Consider the following 27929-nt stretch of genomic DNA (forward strand, 5'->3'; position numbering starts at 1 on the left):
AGAGGAAAAGCAGGCCTTTTCTCTCGATAAGAGGAAGGAGGTGGAACTGTACCATAGAAAGGAGGAATATTAGGTGTAGGATGGAGAGCATGTCCATCATGAGGAGGAGGTATAGGTCTAACCTTAGGAAGAATATTGGTGTTCTCCTTAAGAGAACGTAAAGTCATATCCATAGGTATAGGTGGGAAATCTTCCTTAGGAGGGAGATTAGTTCTATCTATGAGGGGAAGAACCTTATCTTGAAGACTAATAGGAATGTCAAGTGTTGGGGATCTAGGTTGACTTAAGGATAAAATCATATCATACTTCCATTTTTTATAAGATTGAAAAAGAGCATCGCTCCTTGATGGAAGAGATTGAAATTGTTTAGGCCAAAAGAGATCAATAGGAACACCAGGGATTCTTTCAGATGGACGAATGGTTCACGGTTATGATTTCTCCATTGTGAGGAAATTATAAGGGGAGTTCCAGTTCCATCCATCCAAGACAATTGTGGATTGGAGAAGAAATATCTTTCATGGAAGATATCCAATGATAGCCCAACTTCACACGGAATTGCTCAGAAGAAGGTATGATAAAAAAAGTCAACATCCATGGATTTAGCATGAACTTTAATAGGAAGGGTGATAGAGCCAATGGTAGGACAAGAGAAGCCATCAAATAACTTCACAACCACATTAGAAGCCTAATTTAGTGGTTTATGCAATCATAAAGTGAAAAGATACTCTTTAGTTATGACATTAACCATGCAAGAGGGATCAATCAGGGCACTATGACAAGGGATATCCTTAACCTTCACAACTATGTATAAAGGGCCATCGAGTGCTCTAATGGTCTTGCTAGGGTCAAATGTAATACAAGGATCCTTAGGAAAATTTTGTGTTTCTACCATATTAACCAAGTTTGGAACCATAGAGGTGAATTCTTTAGAAGAGAGACAATTAGGAACAATCTCAATAACGTTAGAGGTATGAGAAGGCAAGGGATTAGTGAAAATCTTAAGATTTTGATTAGGAGGAGCTACTAATTTATTCCCTTTATCATTCACACCTGCCATAGATATAGTATTATTATCAATCAAGTCTTTAATTATATTATTCAATGTGAAACACTTCTCAGTATCATGACTAGGTTGACGATGAAATTGACAAAAGGAATTGTTATCAAAATAAGGGGATGCAAGTTTAGAAGGATTAATTTGTTTTATAGGAGGAAGTTTGATAACATTTTTGTGCAACAACTGAGATATAATACTATGCAAAAATTCATTCAAAGGAGTAAATTGTCTTTCTCTTTGGAAATATTTTGAAATAGAAGGCACACCTATTGTAGCATTCACATTGTTGTTGTTGATTGTATCATTGAAATTGATGAAGTTTTTTGTTGGTTTGAACTTCGCAAATGGTTGTTGAACACACTCCCCCTTATCACTCGGAACCATAGGAGTGGATTGGTCCATTTGACTCACAACCAATTGATAATTGTGGAGTGTTGCACACAACCATGAAAAGGAAGTAAACTCAGACAAAAGAAGCTTTTCCCAGATATCTTTTTGCAAATTAGAAATGAAAATTATTTGAATATCATTATCAGGTACATGAAAAGAAATTTGAGCACACAAATGCTTATATCTACCAATGAAATCAATCACTTTTTCTTTAACACCTTGTTTACAATGCATTAAATCAGTCAAAGTGATTTTAGGACCAATGTTGTTTTGAAATTGTTGGATGAATGCATTTGCTAGTTGTTGAAAAGAAGTGATGGAATAAGAAGGCAAAGAGAAATACCATTGTAAAGTCTTATCTCTTAGTGTTCTTGTAAAAACTTTTGCAAGCAATCATTGATCATAAGAGAAATCATTACACAAGGTTTGTAATGTTTTGACATGCGTAAGAGGATCACCTTTTCCATTATAAAGTTCCAATTGAGGGATCTCAACATGTTTAGGTGTCATGACTTTAACAATATCAAGCCAAAGTGGGCTCCCAATACCAAAGGTGGGCACACTAAACTTGGATTGACTCATAAAAGCAATTTGTTGTTGTAAGGAAGACACGGTTTGAGAAAGATTATTAATTGTCACTTTGGTGGAAGAACTGATGTTAGACATAGGTGATTGAGAAGGTGGTGTGATGTTATTGAAAGAAGGCGTGGACTGAGAATATGGTGGTGGGACATTATGATAAGTAGGCATGGGTGATGATTGGGTAGGAAAAGGGACACTTAAAGGAGGAACAAAGTTGTTGAGGGAATGGCCCCCTTGTGTCATGCTGATTGGTTAAGGAAAAATAGGAACACTTATGGAAAGCATAGGTAATGATGGAGGATTAAATGAAGAAGAAGGATTCCTCCCATGATCTATGGTTGTAGGAATGACATTTTGAGTTGAAGTATTCATGATGTTAGATGTAAAACCATGAATACTAGTCATAGGAGTAGTCAAAGGAATATAATAATTGACTTGTGTTGAAGGTTGTGAGTAACCTAGGGTTTTGGCACAACTCTTGATAGGCATGACATTAGAATCAACAATATGTCCAATGCCACACAATATATCATTTTCACTCTTATCACTTTGAAGCATGTATTTAAGACCTTCAATTAATGGTATAGCTTCACTATTAGGGTATTCTTGGGATATCCATTGTTGAAAGATATCAAATTGATTGTCCAATGTGGAAAGTTGATCTAAAGAAACCCTAGTTAAAGCTTCTTCTTCATCATGGGATCCATCAATGGGGTGAATAAGCACATGATTAGGATGAGAGGCATGATCCTCATTAAAGAAGTCACCCAAATTAGGCTCCATCTCCTTGGTAATTAAACCTTGGGAAGCCTTAATTCTAATGCTTCGTCTAATGGGGATAGGATAGGTAGGACTAATAGTGGTAAAACTCATGCACTAGAGTGAAAATTTGAATTTTGAATTGTGGAACAAAGCTTACAAAATTGAGTAACGCAAAATTTAAGAAAATAACGATTACATAATTTAAACTTTGTTGGAAGAAGGGGATGACACAATTTCCAAAAATGAAAGGAAATTTAAATTTTAAAATTAGGGCCAAGGGAATGCCGCCTAATTTTAAAATCAGAATTTTTAAAATCGGGGCAGACTATAATTAACCTCTTAATTTTAAAAAAATTCTTGAAAGTTGAAATGTTTAATTTGGGAGGTATTTCCGATTCTAGAGGGATCAAAAATCAATAAAATTAACCAATCTTTTGGATATAGGCTAGTAAACACAGTCATAACAATCTCCTGAAATTTCAGGAAAAAAGTCGAGGACCGTGGTGGGAACGCACATGGTCTGACCAACTTTTGTCAAAATTTTCAGGGATGGATATTATGATTATTTTAAAGCTAACCCCCAAAAAATGGCAAATTTTATGATCTCTAGATGGGCAAAATGAAGGAGTAAATGTGAAAATAGGACCCTATTAGGGTTTTGAAGAAAAAGAGGAATTGAATTGCAATTTTGAAAAAGGTCAAACCTAATAGATAGGGACACCTTGGAAAATGTTTAGAAATTTGAATTGAAATGAAATTGATTTGAAACTCACACAAAATCCAATTAAATTTGAAAATTAGGGTTTTATGACCTAACCACTTAATTTTAAAATTTGAATTTTGGGAAAAAAGGGGGGAAATTGAAATTTTGAACTGCGGGATTGAAGACAAATCTGAGAACAAACAGAAATCTGAAAATTAAGTTGAAATCCAATTTTTTGCACAAGTTCAATATGATTTTTGAAAATTAGGGTTTTAACAAGTAACCTCTTAATTTTGTAAATTTTATTTGCAAATTGAACAAGACGAGGAAATTGAATTTGGTAAACAAAACAATTTTCAGATCTAAGATAACCACAAGCAATTCTTACAAATCACAAGTTCAATTTTAATTAAAAACTAGGGTTTTTAATGATTTAACCACTAAGTTTGCAGAAATTTGAAACTTGTAGATGAAAAATATGCAATTTTGTTCAAAGGAAAGCATGTAAGATGTCAGGTTCACCAAAATGTAATGGTGAAAAAATGGTGAATGATAGATCAAGAGGAAATATACCCTTTCCCTCAAAGAGAGATGAGAGTTTCACTATTGATTATCCTTCAAACACTTTTCACCATGTTACATTAGAAAGAGAAGAGAATAATTCATTAGATTCAATCTCTCCACATGAAGATGGTAGATTGAATTTTGAATAAATTGGGAATGTTAAGTTGATCCCCTCTGCCTTCTTTGAAATGGAAAGGAATTGATTGAGTTATGTAGTGCAAAAGTGACAAAGAATTGATTATAAATTGAGATCAGAATATGGGATGAAATTGAGCACCTGGATCTGGCAGTAATATGTTGAGACGAAATCGCCCTACGAATTTGAGGAAAAGTTGTCTAGATTGTGGCGGGAATGTACACGGTCCTCCAAAAAATCTGCGAAACGAAAAGGGTTTTTCCACCTCTGCAAATGAAGCTCGAATCTGAAAGTACAGTTGCGCACCTACAACATACACAAATAAAAGAGAGGAAAATGGGTTGGGATTGGAGGTTTGCCTTTAGGTCAAACCCCAATTTTGGAATTAACCAAGTAATGAAAGAAAGTACTTGCAAGTAGATGTAAATGAAAGACTGAATTGTAAATCAACTCAAGGGAGGTTTTGATAGCAATGTTGATAGAAATGCTTGTGTGGAATTGAATGTTGAAATCAATCTCCTCTTCAATGGTTGAATCCTTGACTTGAATGCAACACCTAGACTTGAAGGGAGACTTGACTCAATGCTAGAAAAGAATTCTTGAATGCTTGAATGCTTGATCACTTGTGCACACTTCCATGTATCCAACCTTGTGCAAATGAGAGGATGAATTCCCCTTAAATACATGTTAGTGGATTTGATTTTCCTCATGGACCGACATCGGGGGAGTTTCCCGCCCGAGGGCAGGGATAGGGGTGCCACGCCCCTGTCCAAGGGGGGACAATGGTGCTACGCCCCTCTCCTACCCCTTTCTCCAGGGCAGAGTGCAGATGGGGTGATGCAGAGGCCAAGGAAGAAGTTGTTTCTGAGGGTTGATCAATCTTCGATCTCCGATCAGGCTAGAGGATTCAAACTCGCGTGCGTGAGGACCCTAATGCAGTTGAAAATTGTTAGGGTCATAATTTTATGACACTACAACAGTATTGAGTTCATCGCGTGGAATATTGTGGTTCCTCATGGAGATTTGGGGGCATCATCTATCATTGTTGTTTTGACCTTTGCAACCCCTATAGTATCCTTTTTGGGTTAAGTATTTATTGCACCACATGAGTTTAATGAATGAATCATTCTGAACTACTTTAGTGTGACTAATCCCTTGAGTTGATCGGTCCACTAAAGTGGGGGTAAAATGTAGTGTTCTAAATTGCATCCAATGTATTTATGACACTTACGCATGGCGCCCAATGCATTATCGACAAACTCCATGATCAATATTATGCTATTTTGGCATCATGGGCTCAAAAGAAAAAGTACCTTTGTATGCCTCAAAACCCCCTTTGGGCTTATCTTTTGTCGGACGTAGGCACGACACATGGATGTCCTCGCACCATGCTAATGTCTCGATAAGCCTACAGAATCATGAATCCGGCAGAGACTCAAACGTTGGCTTACGTGTCTCCTTTGGCTCACATTTTTCCATAACGACTCTCCACACTCCCTTCGGGTTTAAAAACTCTTCCAAGCTCATTTGGGGGGGTTCCCATCTTGGGTTCTTGGTTCTTGGCTCTCATATTTCTATCTACACTCTTGGACACACTTCTACCAATATCAAGCTACAACTATCGCGTAGAAAATCTTACCAACAAGCACATACCAAGGGCTATGTCACACTCGTATCTCAAACAAAGAGGGGGTTGGCTACACATTTTGTCTTCTCTTTATCCTTTATCATTGCATGCAATATATCTTTTATATTTTGATTGTATCTATAGATAGGAAATTTGGAAATCAAAGCAAATAGATATTAAACTAGCTCAATCACAAAAACTAGATTGCAATGATAAGAAATCCTAATTACAATCAATGAAAACATGAAGACAAGACGTTCAAAATGAAATCAAAGCAAACCAAATGCAGATGTCTCCTTCATGTGCCTCCATTGTTCTTCTTTCACCTTCCAATTTGATGTTGTTCTCACCTACAAAGTGCATTTGCAAGTGGAAAGCAAGTTGTTGATGAAATTTGTAGCATAAGGTTACTCGAAAATGTGATTCCTTTATTGATTGAAGAAACTCATCCAATTTATAGACAAATTGGAGAGAGGACAAGATTAGCATGAAATTGATATTAGAGGCAATTGACTTCAAAAATGGAAAAATTGAGTTGAAGGAAGAAGGTTATGACACCTTCTATGTCATGAATTATGACATATTGCCAATGCAAAGGTTAGAGGACTAAAAGCCTATGACATCTTGCTATACCAATGGTATGACGCATGAGAAATTCATGCTTCCACCGAAGCACAAAAATAGGGAGAGACTAGAGATGAATTGATTAGGTGGAAATTGAATTTAGCAAATTAGAAAATGAGGTGAATTATTTAATAATTTTTCATTCATTAATTAATTCACAAAAAGAGGGGGAATTAATTAGCCAATTAAATAAATATTTAATTGTGACAAGAAGACTTAGGATAAATAAATTATTTAACCTAGAGGGAAAAATGACAAACAAGATTAAATGAATAAATCATAAAACCCCAGAAGGTGAATTAGAAATGCAAGGACAACAATTAGGTCTTGACAAAGGATAATTGATGTAGGTTCGATCATGATTCAAATTGACAAAGGACCAATATTGATAAATGATTGAGATTGGGTGACAAAAATCAATGACAAATTGACCAAGATTGACAAGGAGATCAAATTTATAGGCGCCAATTAACGAGGAACAATGACTAATTGATCCAAATTGACATGATTGAAAAGGACAAAGATCGATGATGAATCGATCGCAAAATTGACAAGATTGACAAGCACAAGGATCGATGATGAATTGATCGCAAAATGACAAGATTGACAAGGACAAGGATCGATGACAAATCGATCGCAAAATGATGAGATTGACAAGGACAAGGATCGATGACAAATTGATCACAAAATGATGAGATTGACAAGAGGACAAAACCCTAATTCTATCATCGATTAGGATTGACGATGTCCAAAATGATGATAAATGAGCACGCACATTGATGCGATAGGATAAGATCGACCAAAATCATGACTGAAGATTGCTATCAACAACACCTAATTCGAAAGAGAGAAAAATGAGGAATGTAGAAGAAGGACTCAATGCTCGCAAATGATAAATACCAAGTACGCAACATAGAAGAAATGTTAATGCAATGCAAAAACCCTAAAATAAGGCAATGTGCGAATGTTAAAGTACGACTCCGCAAGCATTGACCATTTTTAGATGTCTACAGTATCTATTATCTAGGTGCATTCATATTACCAATTTACCAATTTTTACACTACATGCAATAGGGGTTTGCTTCCATTAAGAGGAGTATACTTTTTATTTGCATATTTCCAATTTACCAAGTTACCAATTTATTTATTTATCCAATTTTGGTTGTCCATGGCAGTGGAAACACCTAAGCGGCGATCTAATTGAGGCAGACCCCTATACAAGCCCCAACATTTTTACCGTCTCAATGTGCGTAGGTGGCAAACAGGTTTCATGCATTCGGAAGCATGCACATAAAGTCTTTATGAGATTTTTTGTTCTGGAAACCTACAGATGACAGTGCGTCATGCTGGTGTCCCCACCTCGCGCTGAAGTTCAGAACTCGAGAGCTCCCAAACTCAGAGGTATATTCTGCCTTCAATCCTGCACTATTCTGTAAATCTAGTTTTCTATACTTTATTGTTCCAGCATCATAATTATGTTATTTATTCCCATATCATAGTTTGTTTAGTTGTTTGTTATCCCCTTTCTCATCTTAACACCTGTTCAAAGAGGTAGTGGTGGACAAATTTGTCCTCTAAGATTCATCATCTTAGAGGGGACAAATCTCCTCCCCTACATTACTCTTTATGTAATATTTCAATGAACATGCCTCTCTATATGCATTCTATTATTAGTTTTTAAATAATAGGTGATGTGTAGATTGGTTTCAAGACCACCTAGGATAAGCCATAAAACATATGTGCAGGCAATACTAGAATTGCACAACTAAAGGTGCTATAAATATGCATGGGTTGATGGATGAACTTTATATTCTTATGAAGAAATAAGAGTCATGTGCAACCACAATATAGTAGAGCTAGTTCTTAATCTTTTATCTAGAATCCTTATATTTTAGGATTTTATCTAATATCTATGAATTATATTAATTATCTAATATTTGGAAGAATAAAAATTTAGTTTTTTGGGGGGTTAGTGGTTAATTGGCAGTTAGATGAAAAAAACAATAGAGATCCATATACTTTATTATTGATAGATGATTTTTAGATAAAATCCAAAGGAATATTTCCTCATACCAGTGTAATAAATGTATACAAGTATATTGAGGAAATTAATTATAAGAAGAGTGACAAGGTCATGAAAACCAAAGCATTGGAGGCTTCTTCAAAAAGGGACTTGTGAGTGTATTTTCCTCTGTTAAAAAGTTTAGAAGATATTTCCTAGTATAAAGAATGCATCCTAGGAGGATGAAAAACGTGTTATCCACAATCCACAAGTAGTATGCATGAGAAACTAGTTTTGTAAACACAATTCATATATATACCAATTATTTGCACCATATATTTTAAAGTGTTTTGTCCTATCCATGAGGGGATAGGGAAGGGAACCGAAAAATATTTGTAAGGATAAAAGAGGTGAGTTTTTTTGAAAAATATCAATATTTATGTTATTTTGGGTGTAAGATCTACCATAAGTAGGGAAATAGATTATTCTTTATTAGGAATAAATATGTTTTGAAGGAACCCCAAAACCCTCTACAACAAGTTTTGCAAGGGCCCAATACTCATAAATGGAATGCTTCCTACAAAAAGAACATAGCGAAATAGTAGCCCAACAACAGTAGAACAAAAGAATCAAATCTTTAGAGAACCATCTGCTACAAGAATAAGGCTTAAACCTCCAAAAATAATAACTGAAAAAATAGAAGCAGTGGGTTTTGAAAATGCTCTCATAACCTTCAAATGATACAACAAGTTCCCTTTACCTTCCTTAGTATCCACCTCAATAGGAGAGAAAGGAAAGAAGACTGGAAAACCACTCCCTTGTAGCCAATATTTGGAAAAAGGGCAACAACAATCTCCTTGCAGCATCTCTCAAGATCTCTTACACAAAAAATCTCCACCTCAATAGGAGAAGTCATCACCTGAATAGGATAGGCGAGAGAGGAATCCAAATAAAGATGATACATACCATCCACCTCTCCCACATGAATAGTCTCCACCACCATAGGCGAGATCTCCACCTCTATTAGATAAACGTGGGGGAAGTCTAGGGTAATAGAAACATTTTCCCTTATATAAGATCCATGGTTAGTGAGGATGGAGCCTTATTAACATCCACTAGAACCAAATTCTCCTCTAAAATGACAAAAGAAACCCCCAACCAAAAACACCAAAAAATAGCAAAAAATGCATCTAAAAACTTAGGGGAAACAAGATTGAACAAGAGGAGAACCCTAAAAAAACCCTCACAACCGCTCTACTTTTTCTAAGCCCAATAAGGAAATCAATAGCTCCTTGAAGAGAAACCACCAAACATTCCCTAGAAAATATCTCAAGACTAGGAGGTGAAAGGAAAGGTCCAAGAAAGGCGCTCTACAAACAACATCCTCCACATTAAAAATAGATTCATCTTCCTCCATAGAAGCCTTAACCAACTAAGGGATCATAAAGGAGTGAAACCAACCAAGAAACCTTCAAACAAAAAATAAACAACCATGAACATCAATCCTTGAACCATCCTCTATCATAGACACCAGCTTGAGAAAACATTGAAATAAGTCAATATGAGCACTAGCCCAAAAATATCTAGAACTGGCACAAACTGTTGTCAAAGAAGCCTTCTCAGGGAAAATAACCAAAATATCTATTCCCAACCAAGATAGAGGGGCGGATGAGCACCAATAAAAAAAAATGAGACCCAAATCCATGTTAAACACACCACAAGATTGAGAGGTAGGGAGTGAATCAGTCCACACCTCAAAATATTTTTCTTCTTATCTTTTAAACTTCAAACCACAATTAACATATTACTGGAATTATGGAATATGAAAGCAAAAATCACAATAAACACATGAACACCATATTTACATGAAAAAACTTAAACAAGTAAAAACCATGGTGAGAATCACACTCACAATATGAATAACTAATTACAATATTTTAGGCTCAAGGCCAAGGAGCTCATTGCACTTGATTGGAATTTCAAGACTAAGGACTTGTGCTATTGAAACTCACTATCTTAGAGTAAGATATAAAGGACTGCACAAGCTTCCAATTAGAACACACCTTCTTCTGGAAGGTATAGGGAATAGATGAATTGGAATGAATAAGATATATTGATCATGAAATTGTCCTTGAACCACTATGTCAAGTGACCAATATCATGGAAAACACATCTGACATAAAACACTATCTCAAAACACTGTCATACTGAAGATATCATCATCAAAGCTCTTCACAAATTCAATTTCACACCAGATCTACTCGCATATCATTCACATCCATTTCAAATCAAGTCACACACATTCCACACCTCATCATAAAACCGCATATCTATATATACAAGAGTATTCATTAAAACCCTAGTTGAGGGTCGACCACAGACAAAATAAACAATATTACATAAATTCAACTACCCGACCCTATAGCATCCACTATGATCTACTTTGGGAGATAAAGAGGACTTGAACACATCACAACACATACTTCTAAAGTGATTTCAATTAACTACACATACCAACATAACCTCCAAAGTAGACATCAAACAAAACATGTGCATAGACAGTAAAGTATGTTAAGCAGTCATCCCAAAGACATCCACCAATGCAAAATATATAGTGTGAATCTATACAAACCATGATGAGACCCATATCAACATCCAAACACAACCTTCAATGCATATTAAAACCAAATTTAGCATGATCCAAATGCGATACACTACCTCAATCAGCCAGAAGCTAAACTAGCTGATAGCATAGAACTCAAAACAACATAACTTATACTAATGAAACCAACACTAGAAGATTGAACTGGAACATTAAACAAACCAAATGAATATTACCTCCAAGCTACAACACTTGAATCCACATATCCAAGAGCCACCAAACATTCTTTAGACTAGTTCTAACAGACAACCTCACTGTCAGAAGAAACAACTAACTCTACCATCTAAGAAATACAGGATCTAAAAACTTGATAGTGCAATATACATAGATCATAAATATTATATCTAGAACTCTAATCTATAATATTTAGAAACCAAAGCTATGTAAAGCATTCTTCCACTGAGATATTAAAAACTCTTTCCTACATATAAATATTGTTTCCTGCATATTGAAACTTTCTCTACACCAACCTTATGGAAGCACTTCATCATCACCACTAGACCACACAAAAAAAATAGAACACTCACTTCTGGACCATCTACAACACTGTGACATCAATGACAACACCAGATAGGTTGACATTAATGACAACACAGCTCAACATAACTCAAGTTTCCAACAATCCATTCAAAACATAGACACTAGTCACCTCAAGGATCATAGCCCACACCAAAGGGAAATCATTAAGGAACATGGCCCACATCAAAGAGAAACCACTCAGATCTAAAAATTTCTTCAATACAACACTCAACAACCACCCCACAATGGCCATGGTGGAGGATAACACAACCAACACAAACCAGATGGGCACATAGAATACCAACAGAAAAATAGCACACCAAAAATGACCTATGACTTGGACAAAGGATGAGATCTAGGAAAGGAAGCAAAAAACAACAAAAAATCAAGCTAGAAAATCAACCTAGAGTAAAGCATGAAGATACAATTATAGTCTGAAGTCGTCCATGAAAATGGACTCCACCACAACATAAATAGCTCCCAAACCCACTTCTCTAGCCAAGAAGAGAACCCTACACCCCATTGTTGCATCTCCATCATCATATTGCTCGGCTCCACCTATAGAATCTCCATCAAAAACTAGTCTTGAAGCCCTATCCATGCCCTTGCCCATGCCCATGCTCATGCTCAACTCCATTCAAAAACTCCCAAATGTATTGTGTTGCTACAATGTTATTATAGAATTGTAATAACTAGAATAATAAAAGGAATATATTGTTGGCTTCATGCAATTTGTGTTTTTTTAATGTTTTACTAAGAAAGCTTTATTTTTTAAAGCCACAATTGAGTGCATAGACAAATTGATGATTTTTTGAAGAGGGGTATATCTAATTAAAAAGAGTAAGAAAAAAATGTGTTTACGAGAAGTTTGTAAGATTTTTTTAGGATTTGTGATTAGTTTTTTTCTACATTCTATGCTACAAAATGTGCCCTAGGTACCACATTCAAAATGGCTTCTCTAGATGAATTTGCTACAGAAATCACTAGGGAGAAGGACAAATTAGTTCAAATGGGTACAATAAAACCCCCTTAGTCACATGCCTTAGCTGTAAATCAAGGCACAAGAGATCAGAAAGGGTCTAGTAAGCAAGAAAAGAAACAAAAGAACCAAGGAGAGAGGAAGAAAGATAAAAAAATTGCTACTTCAAAAGCAGATAATCGGACCTCTTCATCAAAAGATGAACAACCTAAGAAGGAGAATGTCAAGTGTTCTTATTGTAAGAGGCCTGGTCATGATGAACGTAAGTGTTTAAAGAAATAGATTGAGCACCTTTCACATCTTTTTGAAAAGAATAATATCAAGGTGCCTGATTCAATCAAACAGAGTTCATCAGAAGGATCTTCAAAGGACACATATAAGAGTAAGGGGAAAGAAAAGGGTAAGGCCCTAGTTGTTTTTGCGTCACAACCCAATTATTGGATAATTGACTTGGGTGCTTTACACCACTTGGCTTCTTCAGAAGATTATTTCACCTCTTTATAACCATGTTCTATGCCTACCATAGTAATGGGTGATGACACTCCTATTGAAGTGCATGGGAGAGGGTCTATTGATGTGGGTGAAGGAACATTTCAAGTTGTCCTTTGTGTCCCATCTTTATCAACTAATCTCTTATCTGTTTATCAAATCACTCACATTGGTTATGGAAAGGGACTAAGTTCACACTAGATAGAGTAGTAATTAGTGAAATGCATAATGGGTCTATTATTGTTGTTGGAAAAGTAGATCATCATTCCAAATTATATCAATTTTCTCACTTTGTTCCTAACTCTGGGAAGTTCATCAATATTTTGTGTACAGATAATGGGGGTGAATATGTTAATAATCAATTTGAATAATTTTTTGCTTCAGAAGGTATCAACATGCAGCACACAGTTTCATACAGTCCTTAGCAGAATGGTGTTGTAGAATGCAAGAATAGGTCTTTGAAGGAGATGGCCAATTGTATGATTCACTCCAAGTCTTTGGCACCTCAATATTGGGAGAGGCCATCAAATGTGTGTGTTACATCCAAAATCAAGTTCCTCACAAATTTGTGAATGGGATAACTCCTTTTCAATCTTGGACTGGTTGAAAACCTACAGTTAAGCACTTTAGAGTATTTGGTTCTCTTACATGGGCCCACATTCCAACAGAGAAACGCAAGTCTATGGATCCATAGAGAAAGCCTTGTATATTTATTATGTATCGAGATGATTTCAAAGGGTATATACTTCTCCATCCCACTACCCATGAGTTTTTCATTGAGAGGAGTGTTAATTTTGAGGAGAGTTCTTCTAGTTCTTCTCATACCACCTCTCCATCCACTATCACATTGGAGACATTGCATCATAATGATAGTTCTTTAGAGGATATTGATCCTCCTAACCTTGATGAGGAGTCTTCTTCCTCCACTTCAAATGGTGATATTGATGATGAGGATTCACATTCTTCTCATAGTCATCATTCAAAGGTTGATGATTCTCCCCCGGACTCTCCAGCCTCACTTTGGGCTCGACAAATATTTGACTCAGTAGAAGATTGTCTTGGTGGTCCATCAGATACTAGAAGAACAAGGTCACAATTTTAGCATGCTCCACATATCTTTATTGCTTCATTTTTGGATCCACAGTCTTTTTGAGAAGCTTCAGGTGTTCCTGAGTGGGATGTTGTAATGCAAGATGAGTTTAATTCCTTGGAAAGGAATCACACATGGGATTTAGTTCCTCTTCCTAAGGGAAGAAAAATTGTTCGATGCAAGTGGATCTATCAAACAAAATTTGATATAGATGGGTCAGTTGGTAAGTATAAGGCTCACTTGGTAGCAATTAGTTTTTCAAAAATTCTAGGGATTGATTACTCTTAGACTTTTGCTTGAGTTGCTAAGATGAATTCCATCCGGCTTGTCCTTGTTATAGCTACAGTCCATAGTTCAGAAGTTTATCGAATGGATGTGAAGAGTGCATTTCTTCATGGTGACATTCAGGAGAAAATATACATGGAGAAGCCACAGGGGTTTGTTAAGGATCCCTCACTTGTGTGTCGACTTTAATGGCCTTAAACAGGCTCCTCGAGCTTGGTATGCCAAGATGGACTCATTCCTTCTGACAATTGGTTTCACTTAGTGATATTCTGATTTAAACGTATACATTTTGCAATAGGATGATACTCTCACATTTCTAGTTCTCTATGTTGATGACTTCTTGATCACAAGGAGTCACTCATCCACCATCAAGGTAGTAAAAACTACTTTACATGATATAATTTTTATGTAAAACTTGCGTCTTATACATTACTTCTTAGGGATTGAGATCACTCAGTCTTCCTCAGGTATCTTCCTTGGACAACCTAAGTATGCACTTGATATGCTCTCTAGATTTTGCATGGCTAATTGTAAGCTTGCACCTACTCCATTTTTGTCAGGGGTCAAACTTGAGGCTAAGTGTTCTTCACCCTTGGTTGATGGCACTTTATACTAACAGCTTGTTGGGAGCCTCTTCTACTTGACTCATACAAGACCTGATATTTCATATGTTAAGGGCATGGTCTCTAGATTCATGCAAGAGCCACATGAGTTGCATTGGAAATCAACTAAGCAAATCCTCCACAACATTCAAGGTACTCACAATTATGGAATTCAGTATGCAGTAGACATGGATATTGATTTGGTGGGATATACAGATTTAGATTGGGTAGGTGACTCTCAAGATCGTAACTCTACTTCAGAGTATTGCTTCTCATTTAGTTTCAGTCCAGTTTGTTGGTCGAGCAAGAAGCAGTCTGCAATTTCTCTTTCATCGACAAAGGCTAAGTATCGAGGGGTAGTTAATGCCACCACTAAGGCTACTTGGCTTCAAAATATTCTCACTGAGTTTGGTATTCTAGCCAGAAATCCTACCATCATCTTTTGTGATAATTAGAATTCTATACAGATCTCAAGAAATCTAGTTCATCACCAGAGGATGAAACACATTGAGATACATATGTGCTACATAAGGGAGCTGATTCAGGAAGACATCATTGATCTTAAGTATTTTTCTACATCAGAGTAGACTGCGAACATCTTTACCAAACCCTTCACCAAAAGTAAGTTCCTTCATTTGCGAGCTTTGTTTGGGATGCGACAGGTGTCTACTTTAGGAGGGTCTTCTAGTCCTTCATTCTTTCTCTCTCTGTGGGGGGGATATTTCTCTTATGGGGGGGATTCTTCCTTTAGGGGGGGATCTCTATGTACATGGGTACCTAGCATGGCCTCATTCATCGGGACCCATCTTTCACCCACCTAAGCTACACTTAAGGGGGGTGTTAGTGTAGGTTTTTTATTTCCCTTATGTTAGAGGGTATTTATTTTTCCTACCCATATATTATTAATCTTTCTTAAGTTATAAGGAATGGTTTATATGAGGACACATGGTGAAATACTTCAGCTACATGTGTAACTCTTCACCTCACATGGGTAGTTGAGTTAAACACCCTCTTTTGGCTTGTTGTGCCACCTCTCATAACCACTATTTGGTCATTTCCTAAGTGGGTTATGGGTTAGTTGGGTTTCTCACCCTCTTTTGGCCTTATGTGCCAATTTTCTCAACTCCTTTCCCAAATTCATGTAAGAAGGTTATGCCACATGTTTTGGCATTTACCAAGAAGGTAAAACCTCCCACTTTTATGGGGGATAGGAGTTGTATACGATAAAAAATGATGATGATAATTAATGCAAAACCCCAAAGATCTAACCACAACAAACCCTAGTCCTACAATGAAACATTCACCATACACCAATGAAGATAGCTAAGAACATGCAAATCAACAAATTGACCAATAATACCATTCACATGCCAAGTAGGGTTTGATCTCCATTGTATCCTATATCCATTGATCTTGTTTGATATATTTTCTCTCAAATTCTGTATGTTCACAAGAGACCAACAAAGAATGGATTGTGGTTGTGAAGTCGCTTGATTGCATAAAGTACTGATTAGGGTTGATAATGATGAAAGAATCCTCTTATATAGAATATGCTTTAGAAGATGGAGGGATAAGATTAAGAGGTGAAAGAAATAAATGGTCCGCTAGGATTAAAGGGTAGGTAGAAGAAATAATGAAGGGGGTAGGTAGAGGAAAATTAAGAGATAAATGACATGCGTCATAGAGGAAAAAGGTAATGAATTAAGTAAATAAATAAAGATTTATTTAATTAATAGAAGTGAGACCAATTAAATAAATAAATTTTTTATTTAATTTAGAGAAATATTTATTTAAATGAGGAAAGGGCTAGAAGAGGTTAAATGAATTAATTAAATAAATAAAGATTTATTCAATTAATAGAAGACATGATAAAATAATTAAATAAATAAAAATATTTATTCAATCAAACAAGACAATTTTAGGTGTCTACAGGAGTTATTGCACCCCTTGGATGTATATGCTATTATTTTTCTATATAATAAGCACTATACTCTCACCTTCACAAGTTCAGTGAGTGTCTTCTCCAAATTCTCTTTTGTCTCTATTTTTCTCTTTCATATCAAATTTATCTTAGTTCAGCTATTTTGATCTTCAATCATCTGTTGCTTGGAGTTGCATGTGATCTATGACCAACATCAGATCTTGGCTTGGTTCTTGCTTCTTGCAGAATCTAACAAGAGAGAACAATGAAGTAAAAAATGGATTAAGTCCTCAAAAATCAACTTCAATTCATAATATAAACTCACTTTTTGAGTGAGGGATTAAAATAATATAAAATACAATTAAGACTTAAATATTAAATAAACCCCAAAATGACCCCAATAAACATATCATGCAATTCTCATCAATTTTAATACCCATAAGGCACATTTCACAATTAATAAAATTAGCTCAACAATATTAATATAATTAGTATATGCATATTAAGTGACGATAATTCACCAATGACTTACTATGCACAAACGATCGTTACGAGTCTTACACATTTATGCATTAGGGTATATTGGACATTACCAAAGTGGTAAACATGGGTGTAAACACCAATAACATGGGCAAATACTTGTGCATATACATATATAATATAATATATTTGAAGCACATATATAATCATTCCCCAATCGAGGTCACATAATGATGCAACCAAGGTAGGGAGATCCAATGAAGGACAACCCCGCCTTGCAGCCTATAACACAAACACCATGAAAGGTACTAGTAACTAGTTCACACAACACAAGATATAACTGGTAAAACGAAAAAGAGAAATCTTCAAATATCCCCTCAGGCTTTACACATGTTGGACCGTAGCCCAAGACTACAAAACAATCCTTACAACTCAAAAAACTATGATCTACAGATCATTTGCTCAGCAATTCGGCCTCTGGTAATAGTGTGCATTGTTTTGCACTGATCTGGACCTCAGACCTTCTAGACTTCAATCCCCTCAGACTAGAACTACAAAACAATCCTTGCAACTCAAAAACTATGATACACAGACCATCTGCTCAGCAATTCGGCCTTCGGTAATAATCTGCACTGATCCGGACCTCAATCCTTCCAGACTTCAGTCCCCCTGGACCAAAATCTCTCCAGAAACTACATCTGCTCTCGATCTCTTCTTCCTCGGACCTCTATCCCCATAAATGAATTTCCAAACTTCCTCTTTATACCATCTGCAAGCAACACAACTTAATCAAGTCGGCCAAAGACCAACCAGTTCAAGATGAAACGTACAAACAATAATAGGTTGGCCCAAATCACCAAGAACATCTCCAAAATGCATAGAACTTCATGTGGACCTCCGAGAACATCAATCAAGGATCAAAACAATATCTCCCAATGATCCGCAAGTTACGGAAACCATTTGCAACCCAATTCGGCTTCACTTTACTCATTGCAAGACCAACTAGTAAGAAAACACCAATAACGAAACAATACCGGAATCAATATCTCATCAGAATAAAATCCAAATGCCATGAATCTCGAATATGATCAAGACAAAGACCTCAAGGTGATAAATCCAAATCCACAACTCTGAATCCAAAAACATGAAGAAATGCAATGATCTCCAAGCGACTCCACTGTTAACTGCTCCAACCGGATAAACTACTCTGGTGCTCCTGTATCAACCAAATGAACTACTTTGGTGCTCCTGCATCACATAATTACATCGCTAGTAACATGATTTCTCATCAAATTAATAAGCATAATCAATTTGAATATACTAAACTACTACATCTAACATGACTATCATCAACCATGACTATAAGAATTTTTTAAGAACTTTTTAATCTCTTAACATAATAAAATAATATAAATTTGATTTATTACCTTTTTAATGATTAATTAGGTTAGAATTATTTTTAAACTCAAGTATCAATATATTTTTGAATGTAATAATTGAAATCACATAGTTAATCTATCTCAATCATCAAAGGCACAATTCTATAATAACCCACCTTAATTAACCCAACAAAATTGACCATTCTTTTTTTTTGTGTTTAATTTAATCATTATGTTTGATTCAATCGCATACTTTGGGCATCCATCCATTTGGATTAGGCATTCATCCATCCGGGATGAGCATCCAACCATACGGGTTAGGCATTTGTCCATATGGGACATAATATTTCATCTATCCAATACGGGATAGGCATCTACCCATACGGGGTAGGCATCGGTCCATACAAGACATAAGATTTCATCTATCCAATACGGGATAGGCATCTACCCATATGGGGTAGGCATCTATCCAAACGGAATAGGAGGTGCTCTAGCCAGAGACTTAGACTCATCGAGACCATTCGGGTCCTGAGCCACTCACTAAGTACTACACTCTTCTAACAGAAGTGCACCGAGGTTGTCGTCCTTAGGAGTAATTAAATAACATAATACAAGCTTGAATTCCGCCTCGAAATTTGGCTTAAAGCCTTGGGAAGTCAAGCGAATCCATACGGAATTCCTTTCGAGTATGCATTGAATTACTTTTTCAAATTTAATTATCTTATCTTTCAAAATAGGATTCTTACTCAATCTTTCTTTTACCTAGCCTAGACCCCACCCACGAACGCCTGAGTACGAGGGACAACTTCATCCCAAGACTGCCTACATACCCGCTTCGGCACGGGATCAAGGCGTAAAGTATGTAGTTCTATTTTCCACTATATGGTTTGATGTAAACTGATTAGTGGGTACGCAACCCTTTCAAGGGTCAATGTCCCAGACAGTTTCTCTGTGATTGCTACCCACGATGGTAGCGCTTAAGCAAAGGCTCAAGATGGCCTATTGCTTGTGGCCTAAAACAACTAGATCCTAATTCTTATCATGAGTGTCACCCTTGACCAATTGTCAATCGACAACAATTATTCGAGATTAAAAACAATTTCATAAAAGCATTTCACTCATCATCCCTATCGAGGTTTACTATAGTTTAACTCAGCGGATGAAAGATCGCTTTAGAATTATCTTATTAAATTATCGATCCAAGGGGAATTACCTGCCCCTTGGATTTTAACTTCCAAGTGTCCCTTATTACTCCCCGACAATTTATAGGGACGATGCCACAAACGTCGTTGATGTAGCTTTATTAGGCGTTAAGTGCAGTAGTTCAACACGACAGCATTACTCGTAAGCATGACTTAGAGGCACTGTATATACCGAAGGCTACTAGGTTTTGGTTTCCATCTTCCTTTATTTAATTTTCTAACTTATGATAAACATCATGCTTGAAAAATAATTATGAATTTAGACATTGCAAAGCTCATTTACTTGAAATAACTACTTGATAAATTACATGGAATAAAACCATAACTAACATTATTTAATAATCAAAACTTGAAATATAACCTTGCATAATAATAACGATTAGGAAACTTGCATAATAATATTTAAATGTGAAAATTGCATGGAGATGGAAACGCCAATAAATGTAAGAATAGTGCAACTTGCATGAAACGTCAATAAATGTAATTAATCTATAAGTAATTTGCATGTCATAAGAATAGTGCTACTTGCATGAAACGTCAATAAATGTAATTTAATCTATAAGTAATTTGCATGTTATAAGAATAGTACAACTTGCATGAAACGTCAATAAATGTAATTAATCTATAAGTAATTTGCATGTTATAAGAATAGTGTAACTTGTGTGCATGATTAAGCAATCCAAAAATAGTGATTAATTTAGGCATTTGTTCCAAATCATGTTAATGTGAATTAATTGCTTAAGGCCAACTAAGCGCCCAATGGATCTTACATGGAATGAATGACTCTAATTAAAAGAATTTGGTCCAATATAATTTGTGGATATAAAATTTATCAAGAATACTTAATCATGAATTCACTACACAATAATCCCCAAATATTTATAAACCTTTCTAAGTTAAATTCAACAACTTAAAATTTATACTAAGGAAGGAATTTAATATTTCCTAAATTACAATTATTAAAAATTAAAATTTAAGCAATTGAATTTTAATCCCAAGGCAATTACTAAAAAATTCTAATTTGCAATAAAAAGAATATATATATATTAAAAAAACTATGTACAAAAAAAAATGAGTTAAGCGAATTTCATTTTATTGTTTTATTTAGCAAATCGAGGGGGGAGTGGGGACCACGGGTCCCATCACCCCCTGCGATCCTACATGTGCAGGCTCGCAGGGTTGAGGGGACAACGTGGTCCCCTCCACTCCCCTGCGGATCACTGATAGTGACCGCAGGGTAGTGGGGGGCACCGCTGCCCCCGGCGGTTACAATACCCGCCGCCCTTGCACGCCGTCATGCCTTCGAATACTTTGCGAAGACCGTGCCACAATTAATATATTTAACATTTGAATGTAGTTTAATATAATTATAAAGTGACATTAATATATATTAACATTTGCAATAAACTTTATATATATATATGGTTTCACATTCCCTTACTTAATGATATATATATAAAAAAAGAATTTATTTAGGAAGTAAGAACATGGATAAAATAGATGAACAAATAATTGTTTTAAATTGATTTTCACAGTAAACAGGAGGTTAACATTTACAGAGAGAGAGAGAGAGAGAGAGAGAGAGAGAGAGAGAGAGAGAGAGAGAGAGAGCATTCACAGGGAGGGAGTTTATTTCCAGATTTCACAGAGAAATTGTTTATTTCCAGGATTCGTTTCCAGTATTCACAGGAGGATTTTATTCAACTGATAATCACAGGGGTTCAACTAATATTCACAGAGAGATTTTTATTCAACTCATTTCACATAGATTTATTCAACTCATTTCACAGAGATTTTATTCAACTCATTTCATAGAGATTTTGTTCAACTCATTTCACAGAGATCTTATTCTAATTATTATTCACAGAAAGATTTGTTTAACTAATAATCACAGGAAAGAATTGTTTAATAATCTTAGAGGGATTAAAGGATGAGATTCAGATTTTTATTCAAAGAACCAGAGGATTGAAAAAGATTCAAATCACACAGGAAAGAATTAAACAAATAAAAGAATGTGATTTTCTTTTTACTAAAAAATCTAAAAAAAACAAAAAAACAAGATCATGTGCATATCTTCTTAAGGAAAATAAAATAAATAAATAATTATCCTTTGCATGCACTATATGAAAGCATTATCAATATAATTTATCTCAAAAGAAAAAAAGATTTAAAATCTAATAAAAGGATTTCTTTATATAAAGGAAGATCTATAACCATTTATAATATTATGAATTCCTCATAAATAAATGTAAAGATAAACAACAAGGAGAGAACCTGGTTTATCGAGCTTGATGTTGAATCCACTAGCTACCCTTATGATCCTTCCTTGCAACTTGAGGAAAGTCCTTCCAACCACAACTTAAAATTCCTGCAACGAAAATAAGACTACCAAAAAGATCTACTTCCAAGACTTGGGAAATTTTCTTCACAACCTGATCAACTCCCTTCTTTGAAACTTGTATATAATTTTTATAAGAAAATTCCCTCCATTCCACTATCTAGAAAATTTAATTAAAAAGGAGATTCTTTCCCAATTTTGGACTTCATGCAAATTGATTAGACTTAGTGGAGGAGTTACATGCAAGGTGGTGGAGAATCCTCTAGAAGCTTCTTATTCCTCCTAAAACATGTGCCATAATTGAATGTGGAAATTAAATAAATAAAAATAATGTATATTTTCCATGTGTGTGTGTGTGTGTTATTATTTTTCATTCTTTTTATAACATTTACTCAATCATTTAAATAGCTTATCCAAAGATAAAATAAAATTGTAATTTAAATCCAAAAGTGATAAAGGAGGGTTGTGACAAATTCATTCTCACAATCAAGCACAATAAAGAAAGCACACATCTCAATGTAGGAGTATAATCAATATCACCATGGAAACCCAACACATCACTAGTCCAAAAAGATTATGAAATATATATGAAAATAAAGCACAAGATAAGCACTCAAAGTCACATACTGCAACAATGAAGTATCTAGGGCAAGATCAAACCACCATAAAGATGACCCACATCCTGTAAAGATGTAGACACTCCAACTTCATTAAAAGAATGAATACTCTTTATTCTTCAAACAAATCTATAATTTATTTAGTAAATTCATGTGTTTCTCTCTCTCTCTCATCATTCACTAATCACATAATGTCATTACATATGTGTTTGGCCCATTTTTTCATTTGAGACAATTTAAACTTTTGGTAACAAAATGATAAATGTTGTTGACCATTGAAAAAAAAAATCAAAATTTGTTAGAAGATACCTGCACATCTTTCCCATAGTTTGCATTGTCTTCATGAATCATAATACAATTGTAGTTTATTCGATTCATTTTTTTTGAGGTTCTAATGGTTCAAGGGAGGGCCATCCTTCACTCCAGTCAAATCAGAGCATGGCTTGGAGAGATGGCTAAGGTGACAACAAAAGAATGATAATTCTTAGTTTGGATTTTTAAAGTAATTATCAAAGTGACCGAAGCAAACTCTTTACAAATATAAATGTATCACATCAGTCACCTTCCATCATATAACAAGTGTTTGTAATGTCAATGATGAAATATTAATCGGTCTCTTTGTTTAGATTTTGGGTCATAATGTTAATAACGATGACTTGTGGCACTTTCAAAAGTCACCGATAGAATTTTAAGATAGTTTTCATTTGCTATCGGATATAGTGTTGTCTACATCGGAGGGTTTTCAAGGCATTTTCTATAACTACCTGATGGATGAGAGAAAGTAGTTATTATAACTACCCATTCTACAAATTGCATGCCGTGGTCATAGGCAAAATGAACTTGGTGAAAATTCTTTAGAAACCTTGAAGCAAGGAATGGATCAGAGTTGCAGCATGGTAACAATGAGACTTGCACAAAATGCATGTGTTGAAAAGCCTATATAAACTTTCAAGAAGATGCAGGTGGCGGATATCATGCGAACTATTTGAAAGATGCCTCCAGATGAAACCATCTCACAACCAGCAATGATTGCACAACATGCTCAAAATCGAGAAGTTGAAATGGCCTTAGGAACTTGCAAGCAAATGCAACATGCAAACAAAGAATGGAAGCATCGACAAGTCTCATAAATGGTTTATCAAAAAGCCTCAAAGGGATGTCATCGCGTGGAGTTTTATGATTGCAGACTATGCGTGAGATGGGTGTGTTGAAGACACTATGGAAACTTTCGAAGCCAATGCAATTCGCAGGTGTAGACACAAGCTCCACAACCCGCACTATAATCCCTCATGTGCTGCCTGCCAATGTTTAGATTATATCAATGTGCATTGTATCGGTATACTACAATAGTTGACTCTGGCAACTCGTGATTCAATGTCAATAAGAAAAGGCTCCCATACACCAATATACAAAATGTGGAAGCACTAACAAGGAAGAACATTGTTTGATAGAATGGCTCAAAGAGACGGTGTTTCAAGGAATGCAATGGTCTCATAGACATGCACGAGATAGACTTATTGGAAGGGTCGTGGAAACATTCAGGCAAGTGTAATTTGCTGGTTTAAATACACATTCGACAGTTTTAACTAGTGCTCTCCACAATTCAAAATAGGCTATCAACGTTCGTCCAAAGCATAAAGACATAAATGCAAATGTAAATTCTAAGAGAAGGTGTTTGACATAATGTTCAAAGAAATGTCGTCTCATGATACATCTTGACCGCAGTATTCAAAGAAAATGGACAATCCCCATGGCACGTGACATGTCCAATATAATACATCAAAGAGATGTCACCCCACAACATACAACGATTTGCTCGATATGCACAAGATGTCACTCACGCTTTTGGCAAAATACCTCAAAGGAGATGCATCTCATAATGTGTTTGATCATGGTCGACCTTCATGTTCTTGGTGACCATCTTGAAGACACTTTAATCTTATTATTATGATGCAAGTTAAACCTACGATGGTTGTGTGGACGTATTTTCTTGATACCTTTCAAGCCTACAATTTATGGTGTTTTCAAAGAAAAAAAAGAATTAAAGGTTATTGGCCTAAATGTTTCAATATGTGAAGATACTTTGTGGTGCAAGCAAAGAACTTTTTCATTGTTATGAAGGGTTTCAAGATTATTTTCTCATAGAGTTGATAAGAAGAGCACATAGAGATGGCAAAACTACCTCAATGAAGATGGTGATTTCTCCTTTCAAAAGTTACAAGTTTTACTACCCTCTTTGTAAAAGTGACTTATGTACATCACTTAGTGTAATTTAAAGTTAGATATTGGGCTTCATTTTTATAAAAGTTAGATAAATCCTAACTTATTTGTAAAGGGTAGTTATTCTAAGCATTGGATTAGGTAGTTATCCCAAGTGATTAAGTTAGGTAGTTATTTTAAGTGATTCTCCTAGGTAGTTATCCAAAGTAGTTACCTAAGGTAGTTATCCAAAGTAGTTACCTAAGGTGGTTATTCAAACTGGTTATGAGTTGGTTATCAAGTTAGTTATTCTCTCAAGCTTATAAATACAAGGTTTTGGCATTGTAAAAAGGGAGACTCTTACAAAGGGGCAGACTATGGAGAAATTCTCAAAGAAATAGATTAATGACTTTTGTGTTTATATTTTGTACAAAAGAGTTCTTGAAATTGTATAATTCTATGGAAATAAAAAAGGATGTCCATTTAGTTTGTATGTTCTATATGTTCTTCATGAGTTATTGTTGCTAATTTTTCATATGTCAAATTAGTGATATCTTTGTCAATGTGAAAATCATTTGTCATCTATTGGAATGCTTATAATTTATGCAATTAATGTAATGGAACACAATCAAGCTTTGGTATCTTGGTTTGGATGTGCTAGAGTTACCCATCTCTTTGCATGTTGAGATATGTCACCCTTCTTTCATCATCGTTGCAAGTTAAAACTTGTTTTGTGCTTAAACCCCCTTTGTATCTGTCATTATTTGTGGAATCTTAGTGTGTATTTGTATCTCTGCCATTCAGGTTTCTATTATCTACTTTCATTAGTTTTGTGTTTTCCTTCCTTTTCGTACTTTCAAGTAAAAAGTACACAAAAATCCTAAAAAACCCCATCATATGAGGGAGTTGCCCCTCTCAAATGCAGAGGAAGATTGTGGCTTCATCACAATCTCTCCAACTGTTGGAACAATTGTCACTTCTCCTCGGGCGAACGGGGTCAATTTTGAAGGATAATTCTATACTCAATAAAGAGATATAAAATAGTATTCTTACAACATAGAGTACTCTCATAGTATTTCAATCATACTTTTCATCATTCATAATTTCATTACATAACTTAGGCATTCAATTGCCTTAAGCTTAAGTATACATATACAAGATAAATAACACATTAAGGGGTGAGATGCGTCCTTTGATTTCCAATCCTTTAGCTATATTCAATTCAATCCTTCGAATGAGGACAAGAACAAGATTCAGGTGCTTTTCCCACCCAACCTTGAAGCATACGCTTCCCCAGAATTCTTAGTCAATCAAAAATACCCGACCCATATGCAAGATGGAATCTTGGTGTGTGCCTAGTATGATCATTACAAAGATATGGTAGAGAGTCATAAATACATCCATCTATTTCAATGGTCAATAAGTTACTCGGCCGAGTATAATGTCATGCATAGCAATAAGATAGTTTGGAAAAAACAAACTATACTCTCTAAACCCCATATTCGGCACCCCTCCCAGAATGTATACTTTCCCATAAAACACATAACTAGCATATTCATTCATCTAGCATGCCTATCCCTTTCGTACATTATCTTTAAATTATGTGGCATGCTCTCATTCATCTAGCATGCCTATCCCTTTCGTACATTATCTTTAAATTATGTGGCATGCTCTATCATTTACACGCAAACAATAAATGTAAATCCTTTCTCAATAAAATAATCTTTTCATTTTTCAGCATTAAGAAAACAGTAAAATGAAGAAAATGTGTAAAACATGTATGCACATATTTGCATATAAAAGTACACAAATGAAATATATGAGCACACGTTCTCATAAATATATATTTTCTCATGTGTTCTAAGTATTTGTTTATCATGCAAAAACTCTTAGTTTTATCATTCATCTTCTATGTTTCTATTTTTTCATTGGAAATTAATAACAGTAATCTATTTTTAATAATAAGGTTCATACGTATATATTTTATATGTATTCTAATGGTTTATGTTTCTCGTGTTTGCTCTGGGTATTCAAAAGATAATCTAATGTTTACTACTTTTTCAGAAGTTGACTCCTCTTAGTTAGAAATATGAGAATACATGAATAGCATATAAAGAAATCCATTATCTTACAAACATTAGTATCTATATACGTATTGTAGACACTAAAAAATGGTCAACACGTGTGTCTCCTATTTTTTTTTAACATATCATGTGCATAGTCTTTAATTAAACCCATTTTACTAACAATTCTTCTAAGTCCTAATTAAATAAATTTAATAATTTATTTATTTGTCCTCTTTGTCCATTAATTAAATAAATTTATTTTATTTAATTAACTAATTCATAAATATGAGCAATAAATTAATAAATCATTTTTTATTAATTTATCATATTTATCTTCTTCCAAAATAAGGATAATTAATAAATTTATTTATTAATTCATCTTTATCTGCTTTTTGTGTGGAGATAATTAATATTCTATATTTATCCTCCCATGTGAGGATATTTTTTATTTTATTTTATTTTTAAATTATTCTTCTATTTTATCTTCTTATATAAAATTTTTAATAATTTTTAATTATTAAATATTTTGATAAATCCTCCTAATTTTTAAATTTGGAAACTAATATCTTTCCTTGATTTTCAAAAATCAATCTTTTTGGCAACATCTCTTTAATTTTAATTTTTTAATTTCAAAAATGAGATATGCATTTTCAA

Source organism: Cryptomeria japonica, chromosome 3 (genome assembly GCF_030272615.1).
Source record: "Cryptomeria japonica chromosome 3, Sugi_1.0, whole genome shotgun sequence".
NCBI classification, from domain to species: domain Eukaryota; kingdom Viridiplantae; phylum Streptophyta; class Pinopsida; order Cupressales; family Cupressaceae; genus Cryptomeria; species Cryptomeria japonica.